Source organism: Lolium perenne, chromosome 4, assembly GCF_019359855.2.
Source record: "Lolium perenne isolate Kyuss_39 chromosome 4, Kyuss_2.0, whole genome shotgun sequence".
In the NCBI taxonomy this organism is placed as follows: domain Eukaryota; kingdom Viridiplantae; phylum Streptophyta; class Magnoliopsida; order Poales; family Poaceae; genus Lolium; species Lolium perenne.
Genome location: NC_067247.2, coordinates 43,097,969 through 43,107,950, shown reverse-complemented (window position 1 = coordinate 43,107,950; position 9,982 = coordinate 43,097,969). Strand labels below are relative to the sequence as shown.

The 9,982-nt window shown below is 41.0% G+C and overlaps 2 long non-coding RNA genes across 2 annotated transcripts; both read right to left on the bottom strand.

The window, feature by feature from the left end:
* Positions 1-1,149: 1,149 nt before the first annotated feature.
* Positions 1,150-3,991, bottom strand: LOC139830462 (uncharacterized). The gene is made up of 3 exons (XR_011742448.1): positions 3,459-3,991; positions 2,471-2,530; positions 1,150-1,338 (listed from the first exon to the last, which is right to left on the bottom strand). It is a non-coding gene; the product is annotated as an uncharacterized lncRNA (long non-coding RNA).
* A 1,950-nt stretch (positions 3,992-5,941) lies between these two features.
* LOC139830461 (uncharacterized) lies at positions 5,942-9,478 on the bottom strand. Its single transcript, XR_011742447.1, has 3 exons — positions 9,165-9,478; positions 7,263-7,322; positions 5,942-6,130 (listed from the first exon to the last, which is right to left on the bottom strand). It is a non-coding gene; the product is annotated as an uncharacterized lncRNA (long non-coding RNA).
* Positions 9,479-9,982: the final 504 nt, after the last annotated feature.

Here is a 9,982-nt window from a genome sequence, read left to right as displayed (position 1 = left end):
CATTTAGACAAGGATCATACCAATCAGGAGTGGCACGTTCCCTTGTCGATCTGCGAGGTTCAGTAGTTTCCTCGTTCGAAGTTTTCATGATCATTATCATTAGCTTCCTCTGTTGCCGGTGTAGGCGGTACAGGTACAACTTGCGGTACTGCGCTACTCTGATCAATGAGTATGGATTCATCAATCTCATCGAGTTCTACTTTTCTTCCAGTCACTTCTTTAGTGAGAAATTCTTTCTCAGGAAAGGTTCCGTTCTTAGCAACAAAGATTTTGCCTTCGGATTTGTGATAGAAAGTGTACCCTATAGTTTCCTTAGGGTATCCTATGAAGACGCATTTCTCCGCTTTGGGTTCTAGCTTGTCCGGTTGTAACTTCTTTACATAGGCTTCGCAACCCCAAACTTTAAGGAACGACAGCTTAGGTTTCTTATTAAACCATAATTCATACGGTGTCGTTTCTACGGATTTTGATGGTGCTCTATTTAAAGTGAATGCGACTGTCTCTAATGCATAACTCCAAAATGATAACGACAAATCAGTAAGAGACATCATAGAACGAACCATATCTAAGAGAGTTCGATTACGACGTTCGGACACACCGTTTCGTTGTGGTGTTCCTGGTGGTGTCAATTGAGAAAGTATTCCGCATTTCTTTAAATGCATGCCAAACTCATAACTCAGATATTCACCTCCGCGATCAGATCGTAGAAATTTAATCTTCTTGTTACGTTGATTTTCTACTTCACTTTGGAATTCCTTAAACTTCTCGAAAGTTTCGGATTTATGTTTCATGAAATAGATATTCCCATATCTACTCAGATCATCTGTGAAGGTTAGAACATAACGATAACAACCGCGCGATGCTACGCTCATTGGTCCGCACACATCGGTATGTATGATTTCCAATAAGTCAGTAGCTCGCTCCATCATACCAGAAAATGGAGTCTTAGTCATTTTTCTCATTAGACATGCTTCGCATCTATCAAGTGACTCAAAGTCAAGTGATTCAAGTAATCCATCAGTATGGAGTTTCTTCATGCGTTTCACTCCAAAATGACCATGTAACGACCCCGGATCTGGTAGGATCCAAAGTCCCTGTGATTAAACATGCTAGTCCCTGGATCATTAGCTAGCACTCACAGTCGATGAATAATCATGTAAAACACAAGTCTTTATTACACGATTCGAATAATCCAGAGTACAAATAATTACAACTTGCATAGCCAAAGGCTAGCTCAACACAACGAAAACGAAATAACATCTTGGGAGTCCCATCAATGCCACAGGCTGGTTGAGTGTAGACTCGCGACCTACGCATTCTCACAAGTCGTCGATTAACCTGCAACATGAAAGGTTGCAGCCACGAGAGTGGTCAATACTTTGAATGTATGGCAAATTACACCAAGAAGAGAAAATGCCTATATCTACATGCAAGGCAGACAAGAGAAGGCTTGAGTTTTATTTGCGTAAAGCCAATTTTTACAAAGTTAAATAGAGAAAATCTTTTACCCTACTTTGCAAAATTTTGATAGATAATATTGGTCGAGTGGAGCACATGGATATTACACACCAAGTATCCAAATCAACCTAACACTTGGATATGACACACCAAGTCCCGAGCACTTGGATATTACACACCAAGGCCCCAAAACCCACCTATGAACGATATTACACACGCCATAGGGTTTTGAAAATTCCTTTGAAAAAGAGAGAGGAAATCATTCAGAGGCTCCATCCTTCAGATGCTCAAATTTGTCCTGTTACCGTGGACACGGCTGATCGATCAGGTTAACACTCTCGAGAGGTTGCGCTCTTTACCCACAATTCACAACCAAGCCCTTTTGCCAAAATTCTTCATCTTCATTAAGGCCAGGACGAGGTCACGACGAAGCTTTTCCTTAGTAGCCCCTCCACCTTCCGGATCCGCCCGTGCCCAAAATACCTCCCAATGGCGGTACCCAGGTGAGGTTTCCCACTAAGTACTTAGCCAAGACAGAGCCCATATTGTATTGTGGTTGCACTGGAAGCTTCTGACATCTGGAACATGGCAGACTTCTTTGATCCTGGGCGGCAGTCCTCCACCAATCTCCACACTCGTTGTCCCGTCAAAACCATTCCGCCCAGAAGAAAACTTAATTTTATTTTGGAGGAGGATTTTGGGAGAAAAGTTGCGCTCATAAACAGAGCTCAAGTACTTAGAAAATTTTCTTGTTTCGAACCCCTTTTGATATTTACGTAGCATAAGCATAGCACTTAGAAAAATTTAGGGATTCCTATGGCCATGATATCAAGTGGAAATATTACTAAGTAATACTTCTACTCATGGCAATCTACAAAATAGCACGCGAACTTGTAAAATATTTACCATGTAAAATCTACCAAAACATCCTACATATGCATACTAATCATTTGAAGGAAAAAGACATGCATAGAAAACTTGGGACAAAAATTTGAACAAAGGTGTAACTTGCCTTAGTAATATTTGATGATGATTTCTTCGTTGTGAACTTTCTCTCGCACTCCGAATAAATCTAACGCATAGAAAAATTACACGCAATAAACAACCATTGCAAATAAAGAGCCAACAAAACACATAATCATGTAAAATAAAGGAAAATGCAAAAAAATATTAAATTACATATTTATTTCGTGTTACAGTAGTTATTGTTGGTCCAAAGTTTAGATATGTTCATAAGGATCAATTTGCAAAAGGAATTAATTTAATATGATTTATATAACTCAATGTTCAAATTAAGGTTAAGACTTCCAAAATTTAACCATGCAGATTAATTACTCACAAGTTCAAAATTGTAACGCCAAAGTGTAGATATTAAAATTATAAAACTAACGCAAAAAGAATTGACCAAAACATAGTTACGGTTATTTATTTATAATTTTCCAAAGATTTACTTTTTCGAGATTTAGAACTTGTCGCGATTGAACGTGCTCCATTGAATCTACATTGACGACTCCAGATGCTCCTGTCTGTGAAGTCTTCATGCTTTGGTTGACGTCATGGCGGCCGCAGCTCCAATGTTGCGCGAAGTGATCCGATTCGATCTCAACTTAATTGATAAAATAAAATAAAAACTAACGCAACGAATTTAATTCAAATGAAACTCACAGATTTATAAAGTAGCCAAAACGATATTTGAAAACAGATTTTACTTGCAGATTCAAACAAATCTATAATTAGAAAATCTAGTACCAGTGGATAGAGAATTTAATTAGGAAACCAACGCAAAAAGAATTGACTAAATCGGAGCTCTAGATTTATAGTTATGAATTTTAGAAATCTGACATGAGCTAGCACGTTCAAACAGAATCTGATCAATCGATCAACTACAAGCGCGAGCAGAAAATAAAAACTAATGGAAACGTGGCACGGTATGATAGGTTGATTCCAGATTAGTTATAAAACACAATCGCTGCTTTGAGCTGGAAGGGCCGTGGCGTTACCGGTGGTGGACGACGAAGAAGACGGACACGGCGGTCGGACGTGGTTGGCGACCTGGCCTCCGGGCTCTACGAACGTGATGGCGAGGTGCGGCTCGACGATACGATCTCTTCCCGTCTTCGTCAGCAGTTCTTCTAGTCCCGAACGACGGTGGTTCGTGGCTGAATTCCTCCGTCTCCGGCGAAGCTCCGGCGTTCCCGGCCGCTTGTTTTCGTGGTTCTGCGCGAGGGAAAAAGATGTGAGAAGGATGCGGTCGACGATCTAGAAAGGTTAGAGAGAAAAGGGGAGGCACGGAGGTCCTCGAACGTCGGCTCCAGTTCGCAGCGGCGGAACTCCGGCGAGATCGGTTTGAGCTCTCGGGTGGTTTAGAGTTTGTGCTTTTTCAAAAAGCGAGAGAGGTTGCTGCGGGGGATTATATAGAGGGGTTTTCGTGGAGTAGGGGCAACGAAATCGGCCGAATCAAGATGTCTTCCCGGGATTGATTAGTTACAGGATGAACTCGTACTCTCCAGGAAGATGATGACAGGTGGGTCCATGTAATAAAAAAAAATTTGAACGGGAGGCCATCAATTGGCTGGAGCCTGGAGCGATGTGCACGGTCGCTCGTGTATCTGGTCGTGGTTGGCCTGGCCGTTCAGTTCACGTACGTGTGCTCTATCTCTTCCATTTTTTTTTCCTTTTCTTTTTTTTTATTTAGGAAAAACTCTAGAGATAACTATTCAATTAAATCTTAAAAACCGAAAAGTAAATTGGGCATAGGGAAATCCCTTTTCCGCCTGAAATAAAATATACAAAAATATTTTATACACTTTGGCTATATAGCTACTTGTGCATTTTTTTTTACTAATTTAGGTGAGTTTTAGTTTCAATCACTCAATCAATTCAAACATACACGAAATACAAAATAATTCATTTTTAAATGAGATTTAAAATATAAAGTAAATCCAACATTAATCATGATGAAGTCATATTATCATCTCTCTTTGATTTTTCCAAAATACAGAATGTTACTTAGATCCAAATAACACCGAACAGAAGCTTCTCCAAAACTTTATTTTTAATTGGAAATGTCATATTATTTCCTCTCGTGGAACATTGGAAAATATTTGGAAAGATCCAAGAATTCAATTAATAATCAAACAGGCATATCAAGTATTAATCCAACATAATTTGGGAAAGTCATTTTATTCCCTCTCTTCATACATTCAGTATGGTTGGGTAGTTATTTTTAGTTCAAACTGAAGAAACCAAGTGGTTGAAACAAAAATGAAAACAATTTGGATAGTCATGTTAATCCACTCGTATAAAAAATATATTTTAAAGCAAGGTTGAAAAATAAAATTTCAAACAAGTTATCAAAATCTCTTTTCATTCATAATTCCAATCAAAGTCAAACAATTCAATCAACTCAATTTAATAATTTAACATTCCAAAATTAGGAAAATTTTGGGATGTTACAGACTACCACCCTTAAAAGGAATCTCGTCCTCGAGATTCGAGAAGGCTAGAAAGAAAGAAAGGGTTTGGGGAGAAACTAGGGTGCTACCACCCTTAGAAGAGTCTTCCTCGGTGTTGCAAAAATTCTATGGTTTCAGTATGCAACCTCGTCTTTGTTGGTAGCTCTATCTTCTAGACATCTTCAAAGCTCCTATTTTTAGGATGTCTTCATGTCGTCGTCTTGTCTTTACACATGGATGAAGGGGTGAGGTTAACCACCTTGATGTGATGATTGCTTCTTGTTGGACTTCAAATGCTTGCTGCTTAGGACACCATGTTGAATGCTCTTCTCCGGATTTTAAATAGCATAGAAGATCATTTTCTTTGTGTCTGTTGTTTTATAGTCCTTCTCCATTTCGGCCTCAAAGGGTTTAAGATAGGGAAGAATAGACTTAGAAGAGAGAAAGATACATGGATACCCCAATAAAAAACTTTATTTTGATTTTTTTTGTTGTTGTCAACAAAATAAAAAAATGACAACTCACATTTTATCGCTTCTAACGTTGTAGCGGAGTCTATCTAGGTTTGGTTCCTAATAGGGAACTTGAAATCTTCATAGTCTTCATAGTCTTGAGAAGTGTCTTTGTAGTCTTCTAGTCTTTTGAACCTTCATAGTACTTCAAGGTCTTCGAAGTATTGAGTAGACTATCATTGAAGCATCGTTAGCGGGAACATTGTAGTTCTGACTTAGTGTACGATATCATCTTGAGAATTCTCTTGAAGTGGGTATGGATCAACTATTACTTTTGAAAAGAGAAGAGATTAGAAAATGTTCATACTCTCAAGATAGAAGATGAGTAGTACTAGAGTATTTCATAAATTACTTAGAAATTATTAGTCCTAAGGTTTTCCATGGCTAAGGTCACGCCCTACAGTCAACATGTGCTCTGATACCATCTGTAACGACCCCGGATCTGGTAGGATCCAAAGTCCCTGTGATTAAACATGCTAGTCCCTGGATCATTAGCTAGCACTCACAGTCGATGAATAATCATGTAAAACACAAGTCTTTATTACACGATTCGAATAATCCAGAGTACAAATAATTACAACTTGCATAGCCAAAGGCTAGCTCAACACAACGAAAACGAAATAACATCTTGGGAGTCCCATCAATGCCACAGGCTGGTTGAGTGTAGACTCGCGACCTACGCATTCTCACAAGTCGTCGATTAACCTGCAACATGAAAGGTTGCAGCCACGAGAGTGGTCAATACTTTGAATGTATGGCAAATTACACCAAGAAGAGAAAATGCCTATATCTACATGCAAGGCAGACAAGAGAAGGCTTGAGTTTTATTTGCGTAAAGCCAATTTTTACAAAGTTAAATAGAGAAAATCTTTTACCCTACTTTGCAAAATTTTGATAGATAATATTGGTCGAGTGGAGCACATGGATATTACACACCAAGTGTCCAAATCAACCTAACACTTGGATATGACACACCAAGTCCCGAGCACTTGGATATTACACACCAAGGCCCCAAAACCCACCTATGAACGATATTACACACGCCATAGGGTTTTGAAAATTCCTTTGAAAAAGAGAGAGGAAATCATTCAGAGGCTCCATCCTTCAGATGCTCAAATTTGTCCTGTTACCGTGGACACGGCTGATCGATCAGGTTAACACTCTCGAGAGGTTGCGCTCTTTACCCACAATTCACAACCAAGCCCTTTTGCCAAAATTCTTCATCTTCATTAAGGCCAGGACGAGGTCACGACGAAGCTTTTCCTTAGTAGCCCCTCCACCTTCCGGATCCGCCCGTGCCCAAAATACCTCCCAATGGCGGTACCCAGGTGAGGTTTCCCACTAAGTACTTAGCCAAGACAGAGCCCATATTGTATTGTGGTTGCACTGGAAGCTTCTGACATCTGGAACATGGCAGACTTCTTTGATCCTGGGCGGCAGTCCTCCACCAATCTCCACACTCGTTGTCCCGTCAAAACCATTCCGCCCAGAAGAAAACTTAATTTTATTTTGGAGGAGGATTTTGGGAGAAAAGTTGCGCTCATAAACAGAGCTCAAGTACTTAGAAAATTTTCTTGTTTCGAACCCCTTTTGATATTTACGTAGCATAAGCATAGCACTTAGAAAAATTTAGGGATTCCTATGGCCATGATATCAAGTGGAAATATTACTAAGTAATACTTCTACTCATGGCAATCTACAAAATAGCACGCGAACTTGTAAAATATTTACCATGTAAAATCTACCAAAACATCCTACATATGCATACTAATCATTTGAAGGAAAAAGACATGCATAGAAAACTTGGGACAAAAATTTGAACAAAGGTGTAACTTGCCTTAGTAATATTTGATGATGATTTCTTCGTTGTGAACTTTCTCTCGCACTCCGAATAAATCTAACGCATAGAAAAATTACACGCAATAAACAACCATTGCAAATAAAGAGCCAACAAAACACATAATCATGTAAAATAAAGGAAAATGCAAAAAAATATTAAATTACATATTTATTTCGTGTTACAGTAGTTATTGTTGGTCCAAAGTTTAGATATGTTCATAAGGATCAATTTGCAAAAGGAATTAATTTAATATGATTTATATAACTCAATGTTCAAATTAAGGTTAAGACTTCCAAAATTTAACCATGCAGATTAATTACTCACAAGTTCAAAATTGTAACGCCAAAGTGTAGATATTAAAATTATAAAACTAACGCAAAAAGAATCGACCAAAACATAGTTACGGTTATTTATTTATAATTTTCCAAAGATTTACTTTTTCGAGATTTAGAACTTGTCGCGATTGAACGTGCTCCATTGAATCTACATTGACGACTCCAGATGCTCCTGTCTGTGAAGTCTTCATGCTTTGGTTGACGTCATGGCGGCCGCAGCTCCAATGTTGCGCGAAGTGATCCGATTCGATCTCAACTTAATTGGTAAAATAAAATAAAAACTAACGCAACGAATTTAATTCAAATGAAACTCACAGATTTATAAAGTAGCCAAAACGATATTTGAAAACAGATTTTACTTGCAGATTCAAACAAATCTATAATTAGAAAATCTAGTACCAGTGGATAGAGAATTTAATTAGGAAACCAACGCAAAAAGAATTGACTAAATCGGAGCTCTAGATTTATAGTTATGAATTTTAGAAATCTGACATGAGCTAGCACGTTCAACCAGAATCTGATCAATCGATCAACTACAAGCGCGAGGCTCTCTCTCTTTGTCTCTCTTTCTCCCCCGGGTCTCCTTTCTTTCTCCCCTTGAGAGTCTCCCGTGAGTGGCCGGGCTGATCCCGAGCCTCCCCGACGGCGCGTCCGGCCGGAGATGGCAGAGGAGAGGCGCCGGAAGCCCTTGTGCATATTAGCTGTAGGTTTTCCCCCAGTTTTTGTGCTTTTCGGCCTTGTGCTGTGTTGGAGTAGAGCTCCAGGTCTCCTGGGCCAGATCTGGTGCGCCCCGGCGGCTCATCCTCTTCCTGTCGAGCTCCATCGGTCGGAGCTGGAGGCGGGGAAGGTGATCCTTTCCGGTATCTCCGTAAATAAGGTCCGTTTTGGCAGGTTTGGCGGCGGTGGTCGGGGATCCGGTGTGCTCGCTTTTGCTCGTCGTGGAGGCGAGGGAAGTGATACCCTTGATGCCTCTGGCTGCTGGTGGTCGATTCTGCCACAGGGGAGCAGTGCTGCTTCTCTTTGGAGGTTCATTACGACGGCGTCTTCTTCGCTGTCGTCGCTTATGGTCGAAAGGCGACCCCTCCAGCCTCATCGCGTCGGTGACGGTGATCTCCGGCCGGCGTACGAAGGTCTTCATCAACCTCCAGGCTGTTATGCCACTTCGGAGGCCCTTTGGCTTCGGTGCAGTTCGCTCCCGCCTCCTCGTCCCAAGTGGCTTCGTCCCCGGCGACGTTGAGGTTGACTGCGTCGAGCCCAATGACGTTGGAGTTGGAGCGGGACTTGATCGCTTTTTTGTTGTTTCATCTAAGGTCCTTTGTGCTAAATGTAAGGGTTTGTGCGTATTTCTTATTTTCTGTATGGCCCTACATGTAATTTGTACCTCCACTGCTGAATATAGTTGAAGCTGTCGGTCCTTCGGGGCCGTTCCCCTGTTCAAAAAAAAAAACTACAAGCGCGAGCAGAAAATAAAAACTAATGGAAACGTGGCACGGTATGATAGGTTGATTCCAGATTAGTTATAAAACACAATCGCTGCTTTGAGCTGGAAGGGCCGTGGCGTTACCGGTGGTGGACGACGAAGAAGACGGACACGGCGGTCGGACGTGGTTGGCGACCTGGCCTCCGGGCTCTACGAACGTGATGGCGAGGTGCGGCTCGACGATACGATCTCTTCCCGTCTTCGTCAGCAGTTCTTCTAGTCCCGAACGACGGTGGTTCGTGGCTGAATTCCTCCGTCTCCGGCGAAGCTCCGGCGTTCCCGGCCGCTTGTTTTCGTGGTTCTGCAGGGAAAAAGATGTGAGAAGGATGCGGTCGACGATCTAGAAAGGTTAGAGAGAAAAGGGGAGGCACGGAGGTCCTCGAACGTCGGCTCCAGTTCGCAGAGGTTGCTGCGGGGGATTATATAGAGGGGTTTTCGTGGAGTAGGGGCAACGAAATCGGCCGAATCAAGATGTCTTCCCGGGATTGATTAGTTACAGGATGAACTCGTACTCTCCAGGAAGATGATGACAGGTGGGTCCATGTAATAAAAAAAAATTTGAACGGGAGGCCATCAATTGGCTGGAGCCTGGAGCGATGTGCACGGTCGCTCGTGTATCTGGTCGTGGTTGGCCTGGCCGTTCAGTTCACGTACGTGTGCTCTATCTCTTCCATTTTTTTTTCTTTTTCTTTTTTTTTATTTAGGAAAAACTCTAGAGATAACTATTCAATTAAATCTTAAAAACCGAAAAGTAAATTGGGCATAGGGAAATCCCTTTTCCGCCTGAAATAAAATATACAAAAATATTTTATACACTTTGGCTATATAGCTACTTGTGCATTTTTTTTTACTAATTTAGGTGAGTTTTAGTTTCAATCACTCAATCAATTCAAACATACACG